We start from the raw sequence: 13,454 nt of genomic DNA, 5'->3' as shown, positions 1-13,454 counted from the left end.
GGCCGCAGATTCGGCATTCAAGACTGGGTCCTGGTGACCACGGATGCAAGCCTCCGAGGTTGGGGAGCAGTCACACAGTGAAGAAATTTCCAAGGGCTGTGGTCAAGTCAAGAGACTTGCCTTCACATCAACATCCTGGAACTAAGGGCCATATACAACGCCCTGCGTCAAGCAGAGAACTTGCTTCGCGACCAACTGGTTCTGATTCAGTCGGACAACATCACCGCAGTGGCTCATGTAAACCGACAAGGTGGCACAAGGAGCAGAGTGGCGATGGCGGAAGCCACCAGAATTCTTCGCTGGGCGAAGAGCACGGTCGGCAGTGTTCATCCCGGGAGTGGACAACTGGGAAGCAGACTTCCTCAGCAGACACGACCTCCACCCGGGAGAGTGGGGACTTTATCAGGAAGTCTTCGCACAGATTACAAGTCGATGGGAACAGCCACAGGTGGACATGATGGCATCCTGCCTCAACAAAAAGCTACAAAGGTATTGCGCCAGGTCAAGAGACCCTCAGGCAGTAGCTGTGGACGCCCTGGTGACACCGTGGGTGTTCCGGTCGGTCTATGTATTTCCTCCTCTTCCTCTCATACCCAAGGTGCTGAGGATAATAAGAAAAAGGGGAGTGAGAAAATTCTCATTGTTCCAGATTGGCCACGAAGGACTTGGTATCCAGATGTGCAAGAAATGCTCACAGAGGACCCATGGCCTCTTCCTCTAAGACAGGACCTGTTGCAACAGGGGCCCTGTCTGTTTCAAGACTTACCGCGGCTGCGTTTGATGGCATAGCGGTTGAACGCCGGATCCTAGCAGAAAAGGGCATTCCGGATGAGGTCATTCCTACGCTGGTAAAGGCTAGGAAAGACGTGACAGTTAAACATTATCACCGAATATGGCGAAAATATGTTTCTTGGTGTGAGGCCAGGAATGCTCCTGTCACAACTGAGGGCCTGAGCTGACGGAAGGCAGCCTCAGTTGTAGGGGCTGAGATGTAACGGAACCTGGGAGGTTGTATCAGACCCCTAGACATGTAAGTAACATGTAGAATAACTGCCCGAAGGCGTGACCACGACAACCAGGATAAAAGTCAATGATGTTTATTATGACAAACTCGTAACACAGCAGCAGTAAAGGAAACATAAAAGTCAACAGAGGATAAATACAATTCCTGGGTACTACAGGGTGGCAAGGGCCACAGGCACTGGTAGTGTGAGACAGTTCTTATAATCTTCTAGTTGGAAAGTCCTTACCAGGCCTGACTAGCAATGGAGAGAACCCAGGATCGTACCAGCTGGTGTTCCAGGAAAGGCTGGGCTGCTGAAGATAAAACGGCTGCTGTGGATACTGGCTGGAACCAGACTGTTGTTGGTACGGAGTGGATACTGGCTGGAACCAGTTAAATAATAAACGAACTTGAGAGCGATGAAATAATAATGAAGTTTGGAGTTTGAGAGCGGTGAAATAATAATACCGGTGGAGAGTGGTAAACTGCAGAAAGGACACCGGCCCTTTAAGAGAAGCTGTACACTGCTGGAAGCTGGGCTGGAAGCAGGTGATTGATAATGAAGTTTGGAGTTTGAGAGCGGTGAAATAATAATACCGGTGGAGAGTGGTAAACTGCAGAAAGGACACCGGCCCTTTAAGAGAAGCTGTACACTGCTGGAAGCTGGGCTGGAAGCAGGTGATTGTTGTAACTGGAAACAGGTGAGTCCAGAATGGATCGGAGAGTCAGGCTACACCGCAGATGGAATGCTGGTGCGGGTCTCTATAGCAGAAGTCTGGAGACAGGAGCTGGAACCTGGAAGACAACCACAGGAGAGAGACAAACTGGAACTAGGTTAGACAACCAAAGCACTGACGCCTTCCTTGCTCAGGCACAGCTTACTTATACCTGCAGCAAGGAAGGGGTTGGCTAGGCAATTATGCAAATCAACAATACAGACAGCAGATTGGTGGAAATGATCAGATGACAAAATCCAAGATGGCTGCGCCCATGCAGACACTTGGAGGGAAGTTTGGTTTGTAATCCATGTGAGAATTGAAACAGTAATGGCGACGCCGGCCACAGGAGACAGGAGACGCCAGACTGACAAGCGCACATTTAACCACGCGGGCACAGCGGAGGCCGCGGCTGATGAAATCACCACTCTGACATTCTGCATGTGGAAACTCAGGAACAGCGGGATCCGGTCCTGGAACGCTGAGCCAGCCTTAGGAGGCATCTGAAGGGTAAGTAATGGCGTCCAGATACCCGGATCGTGACAGCACCCCCCCCTTTAGGAGTGGCCCCAGGACACTTCTTAGGCTTTAAAGGAAACTTTGCGTGGAAATTTCGGACCAAGGCAGGAGCATGGACGTCTGAGGCATTGGTCCAAGAGCGTTCTTCAGGACCATAGCCCTTCCAGTCAATGAGGTATTGTAACTGACCGTAACGGAAACGTGAGTCCAAAATCTTGGCCACCTCGTACTCGACTCCCCGTTGAGTCTGAACTTTGGGAGCTGGAGGAAGTGCGGAATGAAACCGATTCAGGATCAGCGGTTTCAACAAAGAAACATGAAATGTCCTGGGTATTTTCAAGAAGGATGGTAACTGTAACCTGTAGGCAACAGGATTGATGACTTGTTCAATCTTGAAGGGTCCGATGTAGCGAGGTGCAAATTTCATGCTGGGAACTCTCAACCTCAAATTCTTCGTGGACAGCCACACACGATCACCCACCTTGAGAGCAGGAACCGCTCTACGCTTCCTATCGGCAAACTTCTTATACCTGAATGAGGCTTTAAGCAGGGCTGCGCGGACGTTCCTCCAGTTATTTGAAAACTGACGCAGGGTGACATCCACTGCTGGAACAGAAGTTGCGGGAAGCGGTTGGAATTCTGGGACTTTAGGGTGGAATCCATAATTAATGAAGAATGGTGTAGAAGAAGATGAGGAATGGTATTGATTGTTGTGGCTGAACTCGGCCCAAGGAAGGAGTTGAACCCAGTCATCTTGAGAGGAAGACACATATATACGGAGGAAGGCCTCCAAGTCCTGATTCACCCTCTCGGCTTGACCATTGGTCTGAGGATGGTAAGCCGTGGAAAACTTTAACTTGACTTGGAGGGCTTGACACAAACTTCGCCAAAATTTGGCTACAAATTGTACTCCACGATCCGAGATGATCTCTTCAGGAAGACCGTGAAGTCGGAAGATCTCTTGTATAAACACTTGAGCCAACTTGGAAGCTGACGGAAGACCGGTGAGAGGGATGAAATGTGCCATCTTGGTGAACCGGTCAACTACCACCCAGATGGTATTAAACTTGTTGCAGATAGGTAGATCGGAAACAAAGTCCATCGACAAATGGGTCCAAGGTCGACGGGGAACAGATAATGGAACCAGTTGCCCCGCAGGCGACTGGCGGGAGAGTTTGTGTTGGGCACACTTTGGGCAGGAGGCAATAAATTCCATAACGTCCTTCTTCAGAGTTGGCCACCAGTAGGACCTAGAAATAAATTCAAGGGTTTTCTGAATGCCTGTATGTCCAGCAAAACGGGAAGCATGGGCCCAATACATGAGCTTCTTCCTTAGAACTGGCTTAACAAAACTTTTCCCTGGTGGAGGCGTAGAGTCCATCCCTACCGTGGAGAATGCCAACGGATTAATAATAGGATGCTTGTCTGCAGACTCGGACTCATTTTCTTGCTCCCATGAGCGGGAAAGGGCATCGGCCTTACGATTCTGAGAACCCGGACAGAACTGGAGTTTAAAGTCAAACCTAGAGAAGAAAAGTGCCCATCTGGCCTGACGAGGATTCAGACATTGTGCGCCTTTGAGATATAAAAGATTTTTGTGGTCGGTAAGTATGGTGATTGAGTGGGAAGCTCCCTCCAACAGGTATCTCCACTCCTCCAGAGCGAGCTTGATGGCTAGCAACTCCTGATCGCCAATGGCATAGTTGTGCTCAGCTGGGGAGAACTTCCGGGAGAAGAAACTGCAAGGATGTAGATGTCCATCTTTGGCCCTCTGGGATAACACTGCTCCTACTCCAACGGAGGAGGCATCTACCTCTAAGATAAAAGGAGAGTCGGTGTCGGGCTGTTTCAGAACTGGTGCAGAGATGAACCGTTGCTTCAGAAGGTGAAAGGCCTGTGTAGCTTCCTCGGACCACTTGGACGGATTAGCACCTTTCTTGGTTAATGCAGTGATAGGCGCCACAATGGTGGAAAAGTCTCGTATAAATTTTCTATAATAATTGGCGAACCCTAAGAACCTCTGGACCCCTTTGAGGCTTAAGGGTATAGGCCAATTCTGGATTGCTTGGAGTTTCTCAGGATCCATCTCTAGTCCGGAACCGGACACAATGTAACCTAGAAACGGAATGGTTTTAACTTCAAACACACACTTCTCCAATTTACAATAGAGGTGATTGACACGGAGACGGGAAAGAACCTCTTTTACCCAGAAACGATGATCTTCGAGATTATTAGCAAAGATGAGGATGTCGTCTAGATAAACCACGACATGGCGGTACAAGATGTCCCTGAAAATCTCATTCACGAAGTGCTGGAAGACTGCTGGAGCGTTGCTCAATCCGAAGGGCATGACGAGGTACTCATAATGTCCGTCACGGGTGTTAAAGACGGTCTTCCACTCGTCACCCTCACGGATTCGGATGAGATTGTAGGCACCCCTCAAGTCCAGCTTTGTGAAAATGGTTGCACCACTAACTCTATCAAAGAGCTCGGTAATCAGGGGTAAAGGGTATCGGTTCTTGACGGTAATGTCGTTCAGACCTCTGTAGTCGATGCACGGACGCAGACCACCGTCTTTCTTCTTAACGAAGAAGAAGCCTGCGCCGGCTGGAGAAGAAGATGGTCGGATGAAACCCTTCGCCAGGTTCTCTTTGATGTACTCTTCCATGGAGTGTGTCTCAGGCAGAGACAACGGATAAGTTCGGCCTCGCGGTGGAACCTTCCCTGGAATGAGGTCGATTGGGCAGTCCCATTCTCTATGAGGAGGAAGGATATCAGCAGAGGCTTTACTGAACACGTCCGTGAAGTCTTGATATGGAGGAGGCGGAACATCAGATGACCTGGGGAAGGAAGAACAAACAGGAAGAACTTTGGCTAAACAAGTCTCAGCACAGGAGGGACCCCATGCCAGTATTTGCGTAGTCGTCCAGTCAATTGATGGGTTGTGGAGACGGAGCCATGGAAGGCCTAAAACCACTGGATGTGTGGCTCTTGGAATCACTAAAAAAGAAATATACTCAGAATGAAGAACTCCCACTCTCAGACGAACTGGAAGAGTCCTTAAGGAAATGACTGCGTCAAAAATCTTGCTGCCATCCACGGCAGTCAAAGAGATGGACGAGGACAGTCTCTCGGTGGGTAGGGACCACCGTTTAACATAAGCTTCGGTTATGAAATTCCCAGCTGCTCCGGAATCAAGGAGGGCAATGACGTTCCTGTAACGTTGAGCAATTTGGAGCGACACTGGGAGGTTACAGTCATGAGGAGATGGAGAGGAGATCATTACTCCTAGCCGGCCCTCTCCTTGGCGAGCTAGGATCTGGAGTTTCCCGGACGTTTGGGACAGGCATTGATAGTGTGCGACGGAGCTGCACAGTAGAGACAGAGAGACTCAGAGAGACGTCTTCGGCGCTCAGCGGGAGATAGACGGGAACGACTAATTTGCATAGGCTCATCCTTGGATGGAGATGGTTGACGAGGAGGAGGAGCAGAAGATTTAGGAGTAGATGATCTTCCTCGCTCGGTTGCTCTCTCTCTGAAACGTAGATCAACCTTCGTGCAAAGAGAAATTAGCTCATCCAACTTAGAGGGCAAGTCTCTGGTAGCTAACTCATCCTTGATGCGTTCTGATAAGCCATGCCAGAATGCAGCATACAGGGCCTCGTCGTTCCATGCCAGTTCGGATGCCAGGATTTTAAACTGTATAAGATACTGTCCCACAGTACGTGTTCCCTGGCGTAAACGGAGAATCTCAGATGAAGCAGATGTTATCCGGCCTGGCTCGTCGAAGATGCGCCTGAATGTAGCTACAAAGTCAGTATAGGAGGATAGCAGGGGATCAGACTTCTCCCATAAAGGTGATGCCCAGTCAAGGGCTGAGCCACTGAGAAGGGAGATGATATAGGCAATTTTGGTACGGTCACTGAAGAAATTGCCAGGTAGAAGCTCAAAGTGGATTTCACATTGATTGAGAAATCCCCTGCAGAACCTTGGAGATCCATCAAATTTTGCTGGCGTTGGAAGATGAAGATGTGGACTGGAAATGGGTAAGGTGGGTGGGGTTACAGCTGGTGTCACTGTAGTGGACGCACCGGACGTGCCAGGTCCACGGAGGGTCGTTTGAATCCCATCCAGCCGTGTAGAGAGATCCTGGAGACAGCGGATGATGTGGCCCTGTGCAGCCTCCTGATGTTCAAGTCGGGCTGCCAGTTCTTGCATCGGCCTGGTCGCTTGATCCTGGTCTCCGGCTGGATTCATTAGGTCAGTGCTTACTGTCACAACTGAGGGCCTGAGCTGACGGAAGGCAGCCTCAGTTGTAGGGGCTGAGATGTAACGGAACCTGGGAGGTTGTATCAGACCCCTAGACATGTAAGTAACATGTAGAATAACTGCCCGAAGGCGTGACCACGACAACCAGGATAAAAGTCAATGATGTTTATTATGACAAACTCCGTAACACAGCAGCAGTAAAGGAAACATAAAAGTCAACAGAGGATAAATACAATTCCTGGGTACTACAGGGTGGCAAGGGCCACAGGCACTGGTAGTGTGAGACAGTTCTTATAATCTTCTAGTTGGAAAGTCCTTACCAGGCCTGACTGTAGCAATGGAGAGAACCCAGGATCGTACCAGCTGGTGTTCCAGGAAAGGCTGGGCTGCTGAAGATAAAACGGCTGCTGTGGATACTGGCTGGAACCAGACTGTTGTTGGTACGGAGTGGATACTGGCTGGAACCAGTTAAATAATAAACGAACTTGAGAGCGATGAAATAATAATGAAGTTTGGAGTTTGAGAGCGGTGAAATAATAATACCGGTGGAGAGTGGTAAACTGCAGAAAGGACACCGGCCCTTTAAGAGAAGCTGTACACTGCTGGAAGCTGGGCTGGAAGCAGGTGATTGATAATGAAGTTTGGAGTTTGAGAGCGGTGAAATAATAATACCGGTGGAGAGTGGTAAACTGCAGAAAGGACACCGGCCCTTTAAGAGAAGCTGTACACTGCTGGAAGCTGGGCTGGAAGCAGGTGATTGTTGTAACTGGAAACAGGTGAGTCCAGAATGGATCGGAGAGTCAGGCTACACCGCAGATGGAATGCTGGTGCGGGTCTCTATAGCAGAAGTCTGGAGACAGGAGCTGGAACCTGGAAGACAACCACAGGAGAGAGACAAACTGGAACTAGGTTAGACAACCAAAGCACTGACGCCTTCCTTGCTCAGGCACAGCTTACTTATACCTGCAGCAAGGAAGGGGTTGGCTAGGCAATTATGCAAATCAACAATACAGACAGCAGATTGGTGGAAATGATCAGATGACAAAATCCAAGATGGCTGCGCCCATGCAGACACTTGGAGGGAAGTTTGGTTTGTAATCCATGTGAGAATTGAAACAGTAATGGCGACGCCGGCCACAGGAGACAGGAGACGCCAGACTGACAAGCGCACATTTAACCACGCGGGCACAGCGGAGGCCGCGGCTGATGAAATCACCACTCTGACATTCTGCATGTGGAAACTCAGGAACAGCGGGATCCGGTCCTGGAACGCTGAGCCAGCCTTAGGAGGCATCTGAAGGGTAAGTAATGGCGTCCAGATACCCGGATCGTGACAGCTCCTACGGAGGAATTCCGTCCACAATTTCTGCCAAAAGTGGTTTCATCTTTTCATATGAATCAACGTATTGTCGTGCCAGTGGCTACTCGTGACTTGGAGGATTCCGAGTTGCTTGATGTGGTCAGGGCTTTAAAGGTTTATGTAGCCAGAACGGCAAGGGTCAGGAAAACAGAGTCGTTGTTTATCCTGTATGCATCCAACAAGCTTGGTGCTCCTGCCTCAAAGCAAATTATTGCTCGCTGGATCTGTAACACGATTCAGCAGGCTCATTCGGCGGCTGGATTGCCGCTGCCAAAATCAGTTAAGGCCCATTCCACTAGGAAGGTGGGCTCTTCTTGGGCGGCTGCCCGAGGGGTCTCGGCATTACAACTTTGCCGAGCGGCTACTTGGTCAGGTTCAAACACTTTTGCAAAGTTCTCCAAGTTTGATACCCTGGCGGAGGAGGACCTCTTGTTTGCTCAATCGGTGCTGCAGAGTCATCCGCACTCTCCCGCCCGTTTGGGAGCTTTGGTATAATCCCCACGGTCCTTACGGAGTCCCCAGCATCCACTAGGACGTTAGAGAAAATAGGATTTTACTTACCGGTAAATTATTTCTTGTAGTCCGTAGTGGATGCTGGGCGCCCATCCCAAGTGTGGACTTCTTCTGAAATACTTGTATATAGTTATTGCTTAAATAAGGGTTAAGTTATGGTTGCATCGGGGTTTTAACCTGATGCTCTGTTATTTGTCATACTGTTAACTGGTTGTTATCACATGTTATACAGTGTGATTGGTGTGGCTGGTATGAATCTTGCCCTGGATTACCAAAATCCTTTCCTTGTACTGTCAGCTCTTCTGGGCACAGTTTCTCTAACTGAGGTCTGGAGGAGGGGCATAGAGGGTGGAGCCAGTGCACACCAGAACCTAAATTCTTTCTTAAAGTGCCTATGTCTCCTGCGGAGCCCATCTGTTCCCCATGGTCCTTACGGAGTCCCCAGCATCCACTACGGACTACGAGAAATAGATTTACCGGTAAGTAAAATCTTATTTTTTCTTCCACTTCCAGTATCTGTTCAAACAAGTCCGATTAGAGGAACCGCAGAACCAACTGGAGATCCCAAGGTGCTGTGGGAGGCACAAAGGGAGGTTGGATATGAAGGACGCCTTTCAAGAACATCTGTACTTCCGGTAAAGAAGCCAATTGTTTCTGAAAGAAAATCGTCAAGGCCGAATTCTGAACCTTTAAGGAGTCTAGGCTTAGGCCTACATCCACACCTATCTGCAGGAAACGTTCCAGATGAAATTCCACCTTAGAATATCGTCTGCTTTCACACCGAGACACACATCTTCCAGATACGATGGTAATGTTTCAATGTTACCCCCTTCCTGTCTTGGATCATAGTCGGGATGACCTTGTTGGGAATCTCTTTCTGGGCTATAATCAGCTTCTCAACTTCTATGCCGTGAAACATAGCCGTGGTAAGTCTTGATAGACAAGCGGGCCCTGTTGCAGAAGATCCTCTCGAAGAGGCTAAGGCCACAGATCTTCGCTTGTCATCTCTAGAAGGTCCGCATACCAGGCCCTTCTCGGACAGTACGGAGCAATCAGGATTGCATGAACTGTTACCCTTCTTATTCTTTTGAGAACCCTTGGGATCAGAGGAATCAGAGGAAACAAGTATACCCAAGGAGTTGTGAGGGCGTCGACCGCTACAGCCTGTGGGTCCCTCAACCTGGAACAGTATAGCTTGAGCTTCTTGTTGAGATGAAAGGCCATGTTGGTTTGTGGACAACCCCACCGACATGTCAGGCGCTGGTACACCTCCGTGTGGAGGCCCTATTCTCCCGGGAGCAGGTCGTTTCTGCTGAGGAAATCTTCCCAGTTGTCTACTCCTGGAATGAAGATTGCCGACAACACCACTGTGTTTTTCCACCCAGAGGATAATTCTTGACAGCTCTGACATTGCAGGTCTGCTTTTCGTACCGCCTTACTGGTTTATGTACGTCACCGCTGTCACATTGTCCGACTGAACTTGAATGACCTGATTCTGAAGAAAAGAGGCCTGCAGAAGGGCATTGTAGATTGCCCTGAACTCCAGGATGTTTATGGGAAGTGTGGCTTCCCGACTTGACCATTTTCCTTGGAATTGTACACCCTGGGTGACTGCTCCCCAACCTCTGAGGCTTGCGTTAGTGGTTAACTGAATCCAATTTTGAATCCCGAACTGTCGACCCCTTCACTAGGTGAGACGTTTGTAACCACCACAGGAGGGAAATCCTGGCCTTCGGCGACTGACAATTCCTCTGATGCATGTGTAGATGCGATTCAGACCATTTGTCCAACAGATCCAGCTGGAAGGGCCTAGCATGAAACCTTCCGTACTGAATTGCCTCGTAAGAGGACACCATTTTCCCCAGAAGATGGATCTACTGAGATTCGGGTTGGCTTCAAGATGGCCCACACCATCGACTGGATTACCGTTGCCTTTTCCAAGGGAACACTTTCTGAGACTCTGTCCAGGACTATTCCCAGAAAATTAAGCTTCTGCTTTGGTTCTAGGTGAGATTTTGGCAGGTTTAGAATCCATAGTGTTCACTCTAGGATTTTTTTAGGGCAGGGTGCTGACCTTAGCGAGGGCACATTTTAATCTAGAAGGATAAAATGATGTACATACTGCAATATGTATGCAGGTGTCTTAATACCTAATAAAATGTGTACAGAGACTCCTGGATGCTTATTTGTTTCTCCCATTTTCTATTTAATGTTTACCTTTTACATGCTGACAAGTATTTGAAAGTGAAGACTTGCATTCAAAAGTGATTATGGTCTATTCATCACCAATGTAGTCCTTAATGATTAAGCCAGTGGTTCTCAAACTAAATAAACTGGCAGCACGTTGTATCTTATAAACCATCCTGGGACACCTTCACTTCAATCTGACAGCACATTTAAACATCAGAAATAATCTGGCAGTACATCATATCTTAAGTGTCTCAATAGGGGTTTATATAGCTACATGTGCTGCAAGATTATTTCTGAAGTGTCTCATTAGGTTTTATATAGTTTAGGTGATCAGTATGAATGCTCACCATCCCTCCGGCACAGTCAGAGGAGACACCCTGACCTGGACCCACTGTTCCTGAGGACAGGGGCAGCAGACCCAGGCCCCTTTCAGAAGCCCAGGTAATTAGTACCTATTCCTTCCCCGTCGAAATTCAATGCGGTACAGAGCTGCTCTCTGCTTTTTTTTGTGCCAGTTAAACTTACTGGGGCTTGATGCTGAGGGAATGATCGTGCTGGTCCGCCCCTCTCACACTGCAGGGCTGGATGAAAATGGTCGCCACACTGATTCTCCCCAACGTCCTCATCTCGCCAGTTCCCCAGCAGCCTACAGTATTGCCTTCAGCCAGCGCATCAGTGTGACAAGCCTAAGGCAGCGGCGGGGAGGAGTGACAGTGCGCCCGGTGCGGCGGTAAGGCAGTCCTTTGGTAATCGGCAGGGCGGACACAAACGGGTGCATTCTGTCACTGAGAAAATGGGCAGGGCATAGTGCCCGCGAAAGAAGGCTAAACGCTAACCCATGATCCAAGAGCAATCTGGTTGTGAGACCAATATTCTCCAACAACTGGTCCCTGGATGCAGCCTTTATCAGAAGATCGTCCAGGTAAGGAATAATGTTCTCTCTGCCATCACTTTGGTGAACACCCTCGGTGATGGCCGTGGAGAGACCAAATGGCAGGATCTGAAACTGGTAGTGACAGTTCTGCAGTGCAAACCGCAGGTAAGCCTGATGAGGCGGCCAGATCGGAATGTGAAGGTACAGATCCTTGATATCCAGAGACACAAGGAACTCCCCCCTCTTCCAGACCTGAGATCACCACTCACAGAGACTCCATTTTGAACTTGAATACCCGTAAGTATTCAATAATGTGAGATTCAGAATCGGTCTGACCGAACTGTCCGGTTTCGGAACTACAAACAATATGGAATAGTATCCCCTGTTTTGTAGATGAGCTGGAACAATGACCTGAATCAGTAACAGTTTTTGAATAGCTTCTTGTATGGTTAATCTTGCTTACTGTGAAGCCTGATTTGAAGAATCTGAGGTGGGATATCCTGGAACTTCAACCTGTAGCCCTGGGAAATAAGGTCTAGGACCCAGGGGTTCTGGCAAGACCTCGCCCAGGCATGACTGAAGAATTTTAGCCGGTCTCCCACCTGCCTTTCTTCCAGGCATGTGGGCCTCCTGTCATGCGGAAGGCTTTGAAGCAACAGAGCTGGACCTCTATTCCTGAGAACCAACAGATGTTGGCTTGCGTGAGTTTCCTCCTGCGGCGGTAGAGGAACCTCTGGCTCTGCCCCAAAACTTCGCAGTCTGAAAGGACTGTGAGTTGGGTCCTGAGTAGGTCTTCCTAGCAGGTGGAGCTGCAGAAGGCAGATAGGTCGATTTACCCACAGTAGCTTTTAAAATTCACTTACCAGTTCCTCGCCAAATAAGGCCTTTCACACTTTTCCTGGAGTCCGCGGTGGCAGTCCACTGACGTAACCATAACTCTGCTTGCGGACACTGCCATAGCTGTCTTGCGTGCATTTAGCAAACCTATCTCCTTTTATGGCTTCAACCATCAGGTTCACAGAATCTTGTATGTGACGCAGAAGTAAAATAATTTCACCTTGAGGTAAGGTGTCAAAACCCTCTTTAATATTACTAGACCACTTTGCAGTGGCTCTTGTAATCCATCCACATGCTATAGTAGGTCTCTGAGCCAACGCTGCAGCTGTATACAAAGATTTGAGGGTAGTCTCAATCTTACGATCTAACAAAAAGGGAGGTAATCTGCGCACTGGGGTGGTTTTACTGTATGGGATGTGCTGCTAGTCAAAAGGGTGTCCTTGCCCTTTGGTTCAATATGGATATCTGGTTTTCACCTGACTGCGCTCATCCCCTACAGTTTGAGTACTCGTGAAATGATGCAAATAGATACTTATATAAAGGTGTGTTTTACTTTCACATGTATCAAATATGACACTCAATATAATGAAACAGTGCAGATAAATATTGTTGAACAAGAAAAAGGTGGTAATCACAATGTGTGCTCCACGGGGAGCATCTGTTTAACTCAGTCCTTTAATCACTCAAATTGGTGATTAAATCCTTTAGGTTCTTGGCGTGTGTGTTCTGACACAAAGGCCAATGGGCTGGAAAAAATATATATATTTAAAGATTAAATCTGGCTGTGTTGCTTTAAAAGTCAAATATAGATTTTCCAGTGGAAATGTCTCTAGTCCTGACCGGACTGTTTAGGCTTTAAAAATCTGTCTTTAGTAATTAGATTCATATAGTTGCAGAGGACGGCGTCCCGTACCTCTGCGTGTGGAAGTCAGGTATTCGTGCACTATCGTTGCGGCCGTACTTGTAAGATGTACAGGTGCGGGGGGCAGCGGGAACCTCCTGGCAGCTCCGGACAGACTCGTCCCTCAGCTCGCGCACCCGCTCTCCGGTTCGTCCTGTTAGGGATCTCCCCGTGTGCCTGCGCCGCTCGCTGGGTTGGTCGTGTTCGCGTGGGGGGGAGCTCAGCCGCAGGATCTAAACAGAGCCTGTGGCAGTGTTGCACCTCCCCACAAC

General features: G+C 48.8%; 1 protein-coding gene across 1 annotated transcript in view; it reads left to right on the top strand.

Annotated features, from left to right (window-relative positions):
• The window catches only part of LOC134935971 (gastrula zinc finger protein XlCGF17.1-like), a 61,108-nt gene extending 50,557 nt beyond the window's left edge, over nt 1–10,551 (top strand). The window contains exon 3 of the mRNA XM_063930833.1: nt 8,894–10,551. The gene's annotated coding sequence lies outside the window, so the exon portion shown is untranslated. The remainder of the gene's footprint in view (nt 1–8,893) is intronic.
• The last annotated feature ends 2,903 nt before the right edge of the window (nt 10,552–13,454 follow it).

This window comes from Pseudophryne corroboree, chromosome 6 (genome assembly GCF_028390025.1).
Source record: "Pseudophryne corroboree isolate aPseCor3 chromosome 6, aPseCor3.hap2, whole genome shotgun sequence".
NCBI lineage: Eukaryota > Metazoa > Chordata > Amphibia > Anura > Myobatrachidae > Pseudophryne > Pseudophryne corroboree.
The sequence above is the reverse complement of the archived record's forward strand: the minus strand, read 5'-3'. Positions and strand labels throughout refer to the sequence as shown.